Genomic DNA, 16,496 nt, shown 5'->3' on the forward strand with positions numbered 1-16,496 from the left:
ACTCAGAACTTAGAATGTTAATCTCCATGAGCTTCAGTTTTCTCATCTGTAATAGGAATTTTAACAGGAGTTTAAAAGTTTGTTGTAAGGATTATCTCAATAACTAATAGATAAGTAGAAATAAAGATGTGGTATCTAAACACAATGGAATATTACTGAGCCATCAAAAATGAAATCTTGCTAGTTGCAATGACGTGGGTGGAACTACAGGGTATTATGCTAAGAGAAACAAGTCAGTCAGAGAAAGACAAATATCATATATCACTCATCTATGGAATTTAAGAAACAAAGATGAACACAGGGGAAGGGAAGGAAAAATAAGATGAAAAAAGAGGGAAACATACTATATGAGATTCTTATAGGCAACAAACTGAGGGTGGCTGGAGGGGAGGTTGGTAGGGGGATGGGGTAACTGGGGGATGCTCATGAAGGAGGGCACTTGATGGAATAAACACTGGGTGTTATATGCAACTGATAAATCACTAAATTCTACTTCTGAAACTAATAATGTACTATATGTTAATCAAATTGAATTTTTAAAAAGATTTATTTATTTATTCATTCAGAGAGAGAGAGAGCGAGAGAGAGGCAGAGACACAGGCAGAGGGAGCAGGCTCCATGCAGGAAGCCCGATGTGAGACTCGATCCCGGGTCTCCAGGATCACACCCCAGGCTGCAGGCGGCACTAAACCGCTGCGCCACCAGGGCTGCCAATCAAATTGAATTTAAATTAAAAAATAAAAATAAAGCATCTAACCAATAAAAAAAAGAAATACAGAGATTTTTTTTTCACCCCCTGCCAAGCTCATATGTGAATTTATCATGCTTCCTGGACTTCAATATTTGAACGGTTGATTCTTCTCAGGAAATGTATGAGCAATTTAATTTAATTTAATTTAATTTAATTTTTATTTCTTTGTTTTTAAAATGCATTTAAGCCCTACAATGTTTCTGAAAAGATTTTTGGAGTTTTGAAAATTTAAAAGGTATCTAAAATATAATGATTGCATAAATTATAAGCAGGGGGGAAAAGATAAAAAAAATATGAGTAGAGGAGTGCCTGGGTGGCTCAGTTGGTTAAGCATCGGACTCTTGATTTCAGCTCAGGTCTTGATCTCAGGGTTGTGAGTTCAAGTCCCACGTTGGGCTCCAAACTGGGTGTGAAGCCTACTTAGAAAAAATAAATATATATATATATATGAGTGGAGACATGAAGATTGCCTGAATGAGGCTAAAAGTGCCAACTGCAATGTCATTATGGGTGGGCCTCTCATTTGGCCAATGCAAAAAGAATAGATCAGCTAGTCAGTTACACAATTTTATAAATATATATATATAAATGCATATTTATATATATATTTATAGTTATATATTTTAAAACAAATCCAAATGCTCAGAAGAATTACTGTTTTCTTAGCACAAAAACTAGATGGAGTTTCTCTTATGAATGAACAGCAGCCTCACAACATTCTTACCATACTATGTTCATGAGTTTATCCTTAATAGTTGTAGTTGAGACAATCCCCTCAGTCCCATTCCCACAAAAGCCTGTTAACTCTCTCTCGCCCTCCCAATAGCTGTGAGACTTCAGTAGTCCCACAGGCTGGCACAGCATAGCTTACAAAAATGACTACTGAGAAGCTCTAGAATTCAATTTCTTTCAATGTACATGTATTTACTAAGTACCCTCTCTCCATAGGATACTGGGCTAAAGCTGGAAGGGATTTAAATATCAGGCAGTCTCTGGACTTAATTGTGTCCCTCTAAATTCATATATCGAAGCTCTAACCCACCAATATAGAGGCTTTTAGGAAGTAATTAAGGCTAAATGAGGTCATAATGGTGGGGTCCTAATCCAACAGGATTGGTGTCCTTAAAAAAAGAGGAAGAGACACCAAAACTCTCTCTCTCTCTCTCTCTCTCTTTCTGCTATATGAGTACACAGTGGCTGTCTGTAAACTGAGAGAGCCCTCACCAGAAGCCCACCATATTGGCACCCCGATCTTGGACTTTCAGCCTCTAAAATTGTGAGAAAATAAATTTCTGTTGTTGAGGTACTTTTATATGACAGTCCGGGCTGACTAATACGGACAGTCTCTCCTCAGTCCCTATTACTTCAGAATCTAGCAGGTGCACATACACACAAATAATAGTCTACAAGGGCCAAAAAAGACTCACAAAGTGCTATGGTGGCCAGGGATGGCTGCTCATGGAGAAGGAAAATGTTACTATGTACCAGCTATGGATAGGACTTACAGATACTAAACCACAGTAAGTCAATGCAAGAGTGTGGGGAATGCAGAGAATTTAGCAGGCACATGGTTTGGCTGGAGCCCAGGGACTATCAGCGAGGGTGGGGAGAAATCAGTCCAGACAGATAATCTGGGTTCTGATTGTGGGAGGTACTAGAGGCAGGCTCAGGAGTTGGGTTTTTATTCAGTGGGCAATGGGGAGCCATTGAAGGTTTATAAGCAAAAGCAGGACTCAAAAAGAACATTTTTAATAGATGTGTTCTCACTTTAGTTTGCTGGTAACAGGTGCCTTTGGAGTAAAGCATTTATTGCACCCAAACAGAGCTGGGAGGCTTGTGACAATGCCAAAGCCTTACCCCAGAAATACTAATTGAGGCAGTCGCCATACTGCTAAGCAACTGGACTTCCTGAAAGTCAGACACATGAACAGAGCCATTATCTCCCAACCGAGTCTTTGAAATGGGAAGGTCCCAGGGTTGAGCCCTGATGATAGCATGCATTTACCCAAGCTGGGACTTCCCTGCCAACACTGAGGGATTTACCTTTAGGGGTAAATGCTCCTCCTCCCTTCTCCACACCTCCTATTTATCTCTGGAAATCCCTCATCAATTTTTTCCCTCATTTCCTAATCTGCAAAACAAAGGTAACTGCTTCTGGTTTCCCAGGAACAATTATAAACATCAAAAGTCACAAATCCCCAGAAAGAAAGAGACTGAGAAAAAGAGAGAGAAATCACTTCACTAGATGACTTTTTGGAACTTTCTGTTTTAACCAACGAGATCTTCTTCCTCGAGTATCCTTGTGTCCTTTTTCCCAGCTCCTTTTAATCCTCCAGTAATCCTCCCACCCTTCTCTCCCTTCTCTTCTCTTCCCTCAACTGGCCTCTTTCTCCTTAAGAATATGACAGCAAGAAAGAATAAATATGAATTCTGCAAAATTACTAAATCCCAACTTGGAAGCAGAAAGGCAATGATGTCATTTGGGCAGATGACTGATTTACAAGCCACTTATGTCAGCCATAAATCTTCTTGGCCAGAGACACACAGAGCCAACTGTAGAACCTCGTGCCTTTTAAAACAGTGTCACATACGACTCACCTTGCTGCCTTTTGATCCCATAAAGAACTCTGCCATCATAGCAAGTGCAGTTTCTTCCCAGCTCAGCCTGTCCAAGATTTGGACAACTTCACTTGCTAAACCTCCCTTTCTTTGAGTCCCTAGAGAAGCACTACCCAATAGAAATATAATGCAAGCCATATGTATAATTTCAGATTTTCTAATAACCATGTTTTTAAAAAGTGAAAGGAGATAAAATTAATTTTATTTAACCCAATATACCTCAAATGTTATTTCAACATGTAAGAAATATTTTTAAATTATTGAGATAATCTACATTCTTTTTTCCACACTGAGATTTCAAAATCCCTCATGTACATTAAACACATCCCTTGGCCTGGGTGATCAGTTGATTAAGCATCTGCCTTTGGCTCAGGTCATGATCCCAGGGTCCTGGGATCAAGCCCCGTGTTAGGCTCCCTGCTAAGCTCCCTCTCCCTATTACTCCCCCTGCTTGTGCTTGCTCGCTCTCTCTGTCAAATAAATAAATAAAATCTTAAAAAAAAAAAAACCTAAACACATCTCAATTCAGACCAGTCATAATTCAAATGTTCAATAGCTGCATGCAGTTAGTGGCACCTTGATTAAGGTAGCACAGCTCTAGAGCATTACCCAGATCTGTAATCGTCTCAGGAGGTAAAGTGAATATCACCCACATAAATATGGAAAACAGGACATTTGGCAGGAGACGATGGGCAGTGATGATAGGGTCAAATGAAGCTTCACAAACTAAGACAACATATTAACAGAGTCCTGCCAAGGTAAAATTTAGAAATGCTATTTCACCTACAATGTGATTTTAAGATTAGGAAAAGGTGAATTTTGTTGAATCTACATGATCTCAAACATTCCAATGAAAATTGTAAAAGTCCACAAGAGAGATGTTTTCATATTAAGTAAGATAAGTATATACATTGTCTAATTCAGTGTCTTGCATTTTGAGGGGCTCTTGTGAAGCCTATGTATTTCTCATCTGACATAATTATTGGGGTCTCTGGGATCATCTGGACTCTTGATCAAGCTGTCACTCCTAGACACAGCTTCTGAATTCTCTCTTGGAATCAGTCACTGAATAACATCTTGCTCCAGCTCAGCCCATGCCCAAGTGGGAATTCTGATTACCCAGAAGCTGACCCTTTTGAGCTAGTGATGTGTTAGGGGTATGAGAAGAACAGACAGGGGGAGGGAGGAGACCAAGCAAGATGAAAGTCATCCAGAAAGCAATTTCTGTCTGATACTGCACAGGACCGCTGGGGAACACACTCCAGAGTTGTCCCCATAAGAGACAAAGAGGCTGGTCTGTGATTCTCCAGCACCTGCTGACAGTCTTAGTTATGGGTTTCCCCACAAGTAGGTAAATTCTCAGACACTTCTGGCTTTCTGTGTGTGTGAGTGGATGTGCACATAAGCAAAGAGGTTCCAGGGGCCTAGAAGAGGGTAGAAGGAAGAGCGTGCAGGGCTGGCTATTGGAAGGCAAAGGGGGCTGTGGTCTAGTCTACGCTCTGACTTTGTACATGTGAGCAAACCTGTGTCCTCCCATGTAAAATGATATTATAATAGTCCCTACCTCACTGAGTTGTTGAGAAGAATAAGTAGGACAATATAAACAAAGTGGTTAGCACAATACCCAGCACTTACTAAGGGAAGGCGTTCTGGACCAGATCAGAGGAATCTTGGCAGACTAGTGAGAGATACTTGGAATAGGCAGGCCCATCACACTTTGCCTTGCAACTCTTGACTTGTCAGCATTTGGCCTGGTGCCTATTGGGTAAGTGGGTGTCAGTCACCTGCACTGCTGTCCTCTGCTCCTCCAGAATAGAGTTAGGGCTACAGCTACACACAGACTTGTCCAGAGACATTAGCATGGTGCCTGTCACATATTAGGAGCTCAGTAAATGTTCATGGGAGAGAGAAAGGAAGTACCCTAGAGACAGAGTCCTCTCTCTAGGGCTCTTTTTGCTTGCTTTAGCTCCCGAAGTCCCAACATTTCTCTGCTCTCCTCTAAGACTTTGTCACTGATTTTCCACCACTTAAATATACTCTCCTGGGCCACAATCATGCTGAATACAGACAGGTGAAGCTAGAAGAGATCTACATACTTCTCATAGACCAAACTCTCAGGCCTCCTGCTGCTCTTATGGGCAGTCCATGGAAACACTTAGGCCAAGTTGGGACCCCATGAACAGTATATAACCTCTGTAAGGTGGGTTACCCCTAGATTTCCACTTTAATAATAGTAATCTCTTACTGTTTATGTTTGTAGAACTTTGTAGGACAAACAATATATTTTCTTTGACTATTATACCCATTTTATAACTGATAGACTATAGAGGTAGAAGTTAAGTGAACTGCCCAAGGCCATACAGGTTGTCAGCAATAGAATGGAGATGACAATCTAGGACTTTGGGCTCTTATTCTGGAGCTCAACAGTGTACTTGAAACCAAAAAAATCAGCATGAGTTCAAGGCTCTCTTTGAGGGGGAACCGGACCAAGTTTCCCTCTCTGGAAACAAAGCGGAGTTTGTTTCTATTTACTCCTTGGCTTATACTCGAGATAAATAAAATTTCTGTGTAATAAAAAATACTTTCTAGACAGACACTGACCAATTCTCATGAGATTCTTGTAAAACAGAGGTAGCTATTAAGATCCTCATTTTATAATAGAAATAGTCTCAAGCAGGGAGCCAGTTGCCCAATACTCAGCAGTGAGTCACTACCAATCCCAAAATAGAGGTTGGGCGAGTGAGCTGTCTCCCACAATAGCCATAAAAACCTCCATAGGTTTTGGAATGAAGTCAGGGTGTGGTCCCAAACATAACTTGAGCCATACTCTTTTCCGAGCTCTGCCAGCCTTATTCCTCACACTTCATTCAAGTCTCTGCTCAGAAGTCACCTCCTCAGAGAGGCCCTCCCAGATGCTGCCCCAAATCTAGTCACTCTCTAATATCTTCACCTCCTTTATTTTTCTTTATAACCTGCCACAATCTGAAATTAACTAGTTTAGCAACTGTCTCCCCACTATAACATGAGCTGAGTGAGGGTACGGATTGTGCTGTGCTCACCTCTGTATCCCTGGGGCTAAAACAGTGCCTGGAGCCTAAAAGGACTCAGTAAATATTTGGGGAGAAAATGAATGACTAAATGAATGAGCAAATGAACTTGTCCTTCCTAATCCCTGTGTGTTTGCCTTAAACAAGAATCTGCCCCTCCAAAATTATCAAACACTCTTGGGAGAATCAGGCCAAGGAGACCAGTCTTATTGTGCCCTCCATCCCCATAGAGAACTCCCATCACACCCCCAAGTCCAGGGCCTGGAGCTTGAAAAGGACACAGCCACACTGGAATGTTTTACTTCGACCTCTGATGAGTGCTAACATGCCCCTGCAGTTCCTAAATGTTACCAACTTAGAATCTTTCACCCAGCCCAACATTACTATAGTTCACCCTTTCCCTGGGCCTCCACACCTGCCTCTGAACCCCCTGCCTCCTATACCTCTAACTCCAATCACAGGCCCGTAGACCAATACCCCCTCAACCATCCCCATTATCTCATTCCTAGGCTAGCTCCCCGCATGCTGCCCTCTCCTCTATACTTCCTCTAATCCTCTCACCAACCCATTTATATCTGAAACTAACTCTGCATCAATGAGACATTCGGCATTGGAATTGCTTTAACGTTGGTTGACTGAATTAAATTCTATTTAAGAATATAGATGTGGGGGCACCCAGGTGGCTTAGTCAGTTAAATGTCCAACTCTGATTTTGGCTCAGGTCATGATCTCAGGGTTGTGAGACAGAACCCCATTGTTGGGCTCCGTGCTGAGCATGGAGTCTGCTTAGGATTCTCACTTTCCCTCTCCCTCTGCTCACCACCCTCAAAAAAAAAAAAAAAAAAAAAAGAATATAAATGTTGATGTGTATACAGCTGGTTAAAAAATTTTTTTAAATTAGTAATTATGAAAAAAAACAAAAAAAAACAAAAAAAATAAATTAGTAATTATGTGCTGGTCAATGAACACTATTGTTAAGAAAAGATTATTTGGATATAAACCCAATTTGGATGGCCAAAGGGGTCTCTACTCTAAAAAAGTAGAGAGCAGATGCAGGGGTGACCTAGCATGGGATGACAACAGAAGTGTTGTCATCTTCTGATGGTCCCCAGGACCTCTAAGCTGAGAGCACAAACATTTTCACCTGCCACTCCTAACCAAGAAAAAGACATAAACATTTGGTTCAGCCTCATATCTGACCTCAAGGTACTCACTAAGCCTTATGGTATTTTTTTTCTTTGAGAGAGAAAGAGCCTGTGAGCAGGTTTGAGGGAGGAGCAGAGGGAGAAGGAGAGAGAGAATTTCAGACAGGCTCCATGCTCAGTGCGTAGTCCAATGCAGCGCTCAATCTCACAACCCTGAGATCATGACCTGAGCCGAAATCAAGAGTCTCTTTTCCGAGCTCTGCCAGCTCTGAGCTGCCAACTGCCATCCAAGTGTCCCCCAACACTGGAGTTATGCCCACATCCCTGGCCTGCAGACACTTAGCCTCAAAACCAGTGGGTCTCAAAGAATGTTCACTGGAGACCTGCATTGGAATTCCTGGGGTTAAGTATGCAGAATCCTGAACTCTACCCACTACAGACCCTACTGAATCAAAATCCCTGGCTATGGGGCTGGGAATATGAATTTTATTAGACTCCTCCAACCTCCACTCATAATTCTTTGGCAAACCAATGTTTAAGAACCAATGCCCTAGGAGAGGTCTCCTCACTTTCTAACATAAGCTCCTTTGGCTCACCCTGAGGAGGAGGAGATTGCACAACATTCCATGTCAAAGAAATAACTAACTGTGGTGCTGGGACACACGTGCCCTTGAAAATCCTCCCTTGCTGGGCAGCCCGGGTGGCTCATCGGTTTAGTACCGCCTTCAGCCCAGGGCCTGATCCTGGAGAGACCCGGGATTGAGCCCCATGTCGGGCTCCCTGCATGGGGCCTGCTTCTCCCTCTGCCTGTGTCTCTGCCTCTCTCTCTCTCTCTCTCTGTCTCTCTCTCTGTCTCTCATGAATAAATAAAAAATCTTAAAAGAAAGAAGAAAAGAAAAGAAAAGAAAAGAAAAAAAAGAAAGAAAAGGAAAATCCTCCCTCCCTATAGATTCTCCCTTTCACCTTTTGAGATCTAACCCTCCTAGAATTCTGTGAGGCCTAAGGCTGCTCCCAAACTGGGGGTGGGGTGCGGCACACAGCCTCATATGGAAGCTAGCCTCATGCTGGCCTTTTAGGTCTTTCTCTAGATTACCTGTATAGATATGGCCACTAGAGCTTATATTCAAGTAATAGTTCATTAGAGCTAGGAGTTCTGAAACAGAATGTGGTGCCAAAGCCCCATTAATAATAAACAGTGGACAATTCTCTGTTCTTATCTGCTGTTCACATGTGATTTGGGGGTTCATGGCCATTTCTAGAGACATGACTCACCACGTGCTGCCATCTCTACCTGGGGCCTAAAGTCAGCTGCCTGAGCCCCCAGCTGCTGGCTGAGGGTGCTCCAAACTGACAGAGGAGCTAGAACCCCAGAGATGCCCCCACTTGAATCTAAAAATCAAGTCCTGAAAGAACTGCATTCTGCCAAACACTTTGCTCAAGTTTAGCACTCCTCAAGGACATTGCACATGGACTCTTTGGGGACCAGAGCTCTAGCTATGTTTCTATAGAACCAGAGTTCCTCCCAGCCCCACTGGACCTTTGCTGAGGCCTCAGCATGCCATGTAACGCAGCCCATCCAAATGTATAACAGGAAGAAGGGCTTGTTCTGTCCTGCAAGATCAAGCAGGCTAGAACATCAATCACAAACATCATCAACAGCAAATGCTTACGGCCAGGATTCAGCAATGATTCAACTACAAGGTTATAACAAGCAGTTCTTATTTTCCCTGTCCAACATCATTCCTAATCTTCTTAGTAGGCATACCCAAATTTTCCTTTGGGAAACTATCCCTCTTCCGGTATCAGTCTAGGAGGTTTGGATGGAGCTAGCCCCACCTCTTAAACCAGGGGTGAGCAAAGTCCAAGTCACATACTAGTCTCCCATACTGCAGGGATCAGTTCACTGATGGGCAAAGGAAGAAGCCAGTCCAATTGAAGCCAATTCTAGAACTTTCTCTGAAACTACTGGGAAAGAGAATTCTCTGCTATCATGGCTGAGCTGGGAGAAATAAAAGTTTGGAGTTGCAGGATATTTTCTTGCCTCTATGTGTGAAGACCCTCCCTAAGAGAGAAACCAACACAGGAAAATAGAGACAAGAGACAGAGAAAAACTGAGTCCTGATGACATTCTGTGAACACAAGGATCAAATGAGACCTAAAATCAATACACTTGAACTTTTAAATTATGTGAGCAAATAAGTTCTTTTTTAAATATGCTTGAACCAGTTTGAACGGAGTATCTGCCATTTGCAATGAGGAGTCCTGACTGACACAATTAGACAAATGGATAATGAATAACAAATGGGCCCAAATGCTACAGATTGTATTTAAAATGCCCCAAGAAATGAAATGTTTATGTACTCTCAATATTGCCTTTCAAGGCCCTATCCCCTGAGGTAGCTATGCCCAACAACTAGCAGTTTCCAGCATGTGCCTCTGTTTACCTCAACACCCTTAGGCTAGACAGGCTTCTCAATGTACACTTTACATAGCTTTTTCTTTTTTTTTAGCATATTTTTTTAAGTAAGTTCTAGGCCCAACATGGGGTTTGAACTTAGAGCCCCAAGATCAAGAGTCATAAGCTCAACCAACTGAGCCACCCAGGCACCCCTATATAGCCTATTTTTAATAAGTCTTCTCCTCTATTAGATTTATAAGGCTCTGAAAGGCAAGGGCTAGATTTTACTTCTCTCTCAATTCTTATTTTTTTGAGCCATGGTAGACATTTAATATTTGTTGGGTGGTTGGGTAGATAGGTGGTTGGATGGATGGGTGGATGAGTGGATGGATGGATGTGTAAGTAAATAGAAGGAAGCTATGGGATGCCTGGGTGGCTCCGTGGCTGAGTGTCTGCCTTCGGCTCAGGGCGTGATCCTGGAGTCCCGGGCTTGAGTCCCACATCGAGCTCCCTACATGGAGCCTGCTTCTCCCTCTGCCTGTGTCTCTGCCTCTCTCTCTCTCCCTGTCTCGAATGAATGAATGAATGAATGAATGAATAAATAAATAAATAAATAAATAAATAAATAAATAAATAAATAAATAAATAAAATAAAAAATAGAAGGAAGCTATGCATGCAGTGCCATCCTGTACTTGGTCCTGCAGGCCAAGGGAATTTGCCTATTTTACACCACACTCTCCAAATCCACATTTCTCCTCTATGGGCCATTAGAATAAATAACAATGAGCTCCTAGAACAAAGTGTGTGTATAGAGAACTATATTATCTAGTGATTCTCTAAATTGGAACCCCAGACCTATGATGTCTAACCTAAGCCCTCCTACCTTAGATCTTACAGTATAAAACATGGTAGTTGTTCTTTACCTTGATTTGCTTTGGCACATCTTCCATCTCCTTGCCAGAGATGAAACCTGGCTTCCCCTAACAAAACACCACTTCCCTCTTCAATAAGGTCTTCTCTGATTCTCACTTCCCACTAGACCATGAGCATGGTCAGCATTTGTGCTTTACTGTCGTCCACTGACACATCCTGACCAAGCTGTTGTCCTGGAGGCTCCTTATCACCCCTTTTTCCAAACATGTTCCATCCCAACCCCCCAGGCTCCCATGCTGACTTCCTTAAGACCTCCATGTCATTATCCAGAAGTCAAGGATCAGCCTCTGTTTTGAGATTTTCCTGAGCATTCTCTTGTTCTGACCACTTGGAAATGTGAACTAGCACTGGCCCCAATCCTCACTCCAAGGAGTGAGGATCACTCTGTATTTGTGATACAGACCCAAAGGGAGAGGAGAGAGAAAATAGATCCTTCAGCTGGGAGTGGAGAGAAGTTTTAAAGCCAAAGGTAAAGAAGGAGCTACCATAGATTGGGCTACACTCAGTGTTACTCAGGTGCCAGAGTTGGGGTTGAAATCCAGCCCTTGTTACACTCTCTAAGCCTCTTATCCTACAGTGGATTGCAACAGTCCCCAAAGAACAGAACATCTATTTCTAATTGGTCTTCCCAAATAGAACTTTTAAAAGTTCATATGAAGGTGCCCTAAAAGCTAGCAGTTGTCCAGGTCAGAGATGTAGATAAGAGAGAACAGATTTTAATTACCAGCTGTGGTGTGTATGTCCTTCAAGGTGTTCAAAAAATGGAAGTTCAGAGCTTGAGTTACTATGAAATGACTTGTGTTTCTGGACTTTGCTCTAAAATTGAATGACATGGATGGGTGAAGGATTCATACATAATGTTACTCCACCTTTGCTTTCTTTTATTAGTCCTGAAGCTCAGAGCTGGCCCTCAGCAAAAGTGTAGTTTGGCTTCCAGTTGAGTTTGTCTCCTAGCCTCCATAGCCTTGCCTCCTTCTTCCTCTTCTCACCAGTCAGGGGCTCCCCTCCTCGCAGCTCCTCTGTGGTCTAGCTGCCCTGAGGACTCCGCACGTCACTTGAGACTCAGAGAGGACTTGGAATGTCACTTGAGACTATCTCCCCAAACCCACTGGCTGGGCCACTGCCTGCAACCACCTGAAGGTCTTCCTGGATTGAGGGGGCCTCCACAACACAGCCCAAAGGGTTATTCTTAACAGAGATCTTGAATCCTTTCCTGTTTAAAAACTCTACCATGGCTTCTTGCTGCCTGAAAGATACATATCAAACTCTCACCCTAACCCAACAAAACCTTCATGGTCTGACCCTGCCCATCTCTCAGGCTTATTGGTCCAAGCATATCCTTACTCCAACCCTATTCATCCACCTCTGGTTCCCATGCTTACACTGCATGATACCTTACCAGATGCATTTCCTTTTGCCTAGAATGCTTCCCTCCTTTCTCTCCCTCACTTAGTGCCTTCTGGTCAATGGCGTCATCTTTTAAAACTGCTCAGATATCACCTTTCCCAGGAAGCCCTCTGATTGCTTCTTCCCCCAGTCTGATTTAATGCCCCTTCTGTAAGCAGAACTCCATCATAGTACTTATCACTCTGTACTGAAACACTGATTTGCCTCTCTCCTCTAATTGACTGATTTTGAAGTCAACAGGAAATCAGAATTCATTAATCTTTCTAAACTCAATATCTAGTAGAGTGGTTTAGTGAAATTCCATTTATCTATCCATTCATGTATTCATTCAATCAACCCAGAGTGCTGTGATCCCTAACCCCACCTTTCAAGAATTATTCACTGGGCATCTGCCCCTCCTCTTACGCCCCCACATAACAAAATGCCCTTGACATCTACCTCTGACAAGCCTGAGCTTGCTCTGCGTGACACATGATCTCTTGAATGTCAGTGAATTCTTACTAGACCCCGGACCTGATACATTATACGCAAACCTGCTGGTGGGTAATTTTTGTAGATCCTTGAGTGTCACCTCAGAAAGAACTATGATGCAACTTTTGGTTTGATCGTGTTTTAAAGTCAGAGCAGTATCAGCACTCCTGTAACTACTGTGGCCTTAAAGCTTTCCACAGAAGTTAGATGTCATAAAAGAATGCCTACTCTTACAGCTTGCAGAGGATAGGTAGGTTGCCTAAATGATATTTTTTCCATAGCAAGGAAGACTTATCTTTATGCAAAAGTGGCCTCTCTAGGGGCACTTGGCTGGCTGTCAGTAGAGCACGTGACTCTTGATCTCAGGGTTGTAGGTACAAATCCCACATTGAGTCTAGAGCTTGCTAAAAAAAAAAGCCTCTGCAAAAGAGCAAAAGAACTTAAAGTGGCTTATAATAAAGCTTCAGAGGTTATTATAAAATACAAACCAGTAACAACAAAAAGTAAGAAGATAAGATCTAAGTAATTAAAGTAGGAGAATGTATCACTGAAACCTAAGCTGAAGTAATAAGCTCATGCACTGAGCCTCCTGATAGCCAAAGCAAAGACAGAAGTACAATAAGTTAGCTAATAAAACAAAGTAAACTGGGATTTACTATCCCTCTTTAATGTACATTTATTTTTCCTTTTGTCTAATGCTTTCCCCTTCGGGGAAATGCTCTCTTGAGTCCCACTCAAATCATGTGGCTCAAATAGAAACTCTCACCTTTTTTACCAATATCTCTCCTCTTACTGCTCCCTCCCCATACCCTTTTTGGCCAACCTTGGATTCCTAAACTAAACTGGGCTGATCATTGCACCCCACTTCCCTGACATAGTGATTGGTCTAGGATTGGGTAATTGGATGGAGCTGAGCCAATCAGTCTTTCCAGTCTTTCCTTTTCAAACTGAAGCTAGCCCCTCAGTTTCTCTCTGGAACCAACCAAAGAGAAGTGAGTTTCAGAGCTGCCAAGAAGCAAGCCCCCAACCATGTGGCAGAAGTCCATCTGAGAAATCCCACCTGAGAAATAAGCCAAGCGAGGGTTGAAGAAACACTGACTACATTCAAGGCCCTAGTTCCTTTTCTATACAGTCTCTGCTGCATCCTGGCCCTTCGTATGAATTGGCTATGTGGCCAAATACCTTCCTCTTTTGCCCAAGCTGATTTGACCTCAGTTTCTATCCGTAGCAACCAAAAGATTGCTGACTAATATGGGAACATTGAGCAACGTGATGGATGGTGAGCTCCGAGGCAGTTTTACCAATGTTCTACATATGAACAACTCTTCTCGTGGACTGCTTGGTGTTTACAATATTAGAATCTATTACAAATCTGTATACTTGACATAGGGGTAAAGCTCAGAACTTGAGATGTGAATGATGAAAGTATTTCTCTGTTGTGTTGTAGTTGAGAGCTCCATGGAGCATTATTCAAAACAGGAGAAGAATGGATTTTCTGAACTTGACTGAAGGACAAGCCACACACCCTAGACACTAGGGGTGGAGATGACAGAAATGAATTTTTGTTGTTGTTGTTGTCAGGTAGGCTCCACACCAAGTGCAGAGCCCAACACAGGACTCGAACTCACTATCGTGAGACCAAGACCTGAACCAAGGTCAAGAGTCAGACATTCCACTGACTTTCAACCAATTGAGCCACCCAGGCACCCCGACATGATATTTTATTAAAAATTCAGGGGATCCCTGGGTGGCACAGCGGTTTAGCGCCTGCCTTTGGCCCAGGGCGCGATCCTGGAGACCTGGGATCGAGTCCCACGTCGGGCTCATGGTGCATGGAGCCTGCTTCTCCCTCTGCCTGTGTCTCTGCCTCTCTCTCTCTCTCACTGTGTGCCTATCATAAATAAATATAATTTTAAAAAAATTAAAAATAAATAAATAAAAATTCAAAGGACCCGACTACACTTCTACCCTGGGGCACCAACTCCTGTCCAGTACCTTCCAATGCTAAAAAAAAAAAAAAGGTCTGCAGGAATCACTATGTAGGCTTAGCACATTTGTGTCCAAATAGTCGTGTGAGTAAACTGTTAAATCCACAACATTCTGCTTTGACCAGGATGCTACCTAATTAGTGACAGAAACTGCAGGAGGAATATCAAGTTTTTATTGACATCAAATTTTACAAATTGTTTGCTGAATGCCAGCCATTGCAATGGTATCAAGGATTCTCTCATAGCTCATACTTTCAGCCAGTTTCTTGACCATGCATGATGGATGGTGTGTCTGCATGCCACACACTCTCACAGGTATACTGGGGGCTAAATATTTGAAGGGAGAAGAGAAGTAAAAAGTGCAAAATAATTTTTAAAAAAGATTTTATTTATTTATTCATGACAGAGAGAGACAGAGAGGCAGAAACATAGGCAGAAGAAAAAGCAGGCTCCACACAAGGAGCTCGACACGGGACTTGATCCTGGGACTCCAGGATGACGCCCTGAGCCAAAGGCAGATGCTCAACTGCTGAGCCACCCAGGTGTCCCAAAAAGTGCAAAATAATTGTCCTCTTGCCTGTAAGACCTCAGGATCCTTCCTCTGATGCATTTGAGACAAGAGTCATGGAATTCTCTAATACTTGGTATATTTTTCATGATACCTTAACCCTTATTCTGCACCTTATGTAGGCCTGGCACATAGTAGCTGCATGTAATGGACTCTTGCCAGCTTTTGGTTGCCCAGCATCTGAAGCCCTTCATAGGTATGGCAAACTCTACCTCTGAATGAGACACAGAGTGTGGCAGAGGCCGCAGAGGCCCAAGGCATGCTTTCCCAGCCTTTGTCACAGTTAATGAATTGGCATGTGTAACTCAGCCTTGACCAATCAGATAAACTAACTCCAGGCTAGGAACTGGGAGCTGGTAATGCAAAGAAGGAGGGACAGGGGAAAGCCCATTATGGTGGAGGCAGCAGAAGCATCAGCAGTCTCCAGTTTTCAGGAACTGCAAGGGCAACAGTGCCAGTGGCCAGAACTGTGTTAGCTTCCAGGATCCTGAGTAGCAGGAAAGTCCTCCCCACATGGGTTCTGATTGGCTTTGGGCTGTGGTCCTGGCCACTGCCTGCTTTTTTCTAAGTTTGGCCTTCCGAGGGACTCTGCAAGTTACCTACATAAATCCAGTTGATTTCTCTTAAAATGAAGAAATCTGAGTTATTGTCATGCATAAAATGTTAAGGCAAATAAATTCATAAATAAATCAACTTTATTATGTGTATTTCATAAACTTACTGGGATAGCTATACATAAATCATTAGCTTCATTGTGTTGTCTAACAGCCCTGAGCAATAAAAAGGCCAAACAATTCCTCTAAGATGCACACAGCCAATAAATGGAAGGGTATAGACTCAAATGCCAATGACAAGATTTTAAGATGGTGTTTTCATTACACCAAGCAGTTACTGGTGCCTGCCTCAATGATGTCCTATAGGTTCTTGAGGCCCTATACTTTCAAAGTGTACTGTCTCTTCACTTCACCTCCTAACCTGCTTCCTTATTTTGTATTAAATCCCCTGACCAAGGCAACCCGGGTAGCTCAACGGTTTAGTGCCGTCTTCGGCCCAGGGCCTGATCCTGGAGACCTGGGATCGAGTTCCACATCAGGCTCCCGGCATGGAGCCTGCTTCTCCCTCTGCCTGTGTCTCTGCCTCTCTCTCTCTCTCTCTCTCTCTCTCTCTC

At 42.8% G+C, this 16,496-nt stretch overlaps 1 protein-coding gene across 4 annotated transcripts in view; it reads right to left on the reverse strand.

The window, feature by feature from the left end:
- Positions 1-16,496, reverse strand: part of KLHL6 (kelch like family member 6) — a 111,198-nt gene that overhangs the window by 35,996 nt on the left and 58,706 nt on the right. The gene's annotated exons all lie outside the window — the stretch shown is intronic.

Source organism: Canis lupus, chromosome 34 (genome assembly GCF_003254725.2).
Source record: "Canis lupus dingo isolate Sandy chromosome 34, ASM325472v2, whole genome shotgun sequence".
Lineage (NCBI taxonomy): Eukaryota > Metazoa > Chordata > Mammalia > Carnivora > Canidae > Canis > Canis lupus.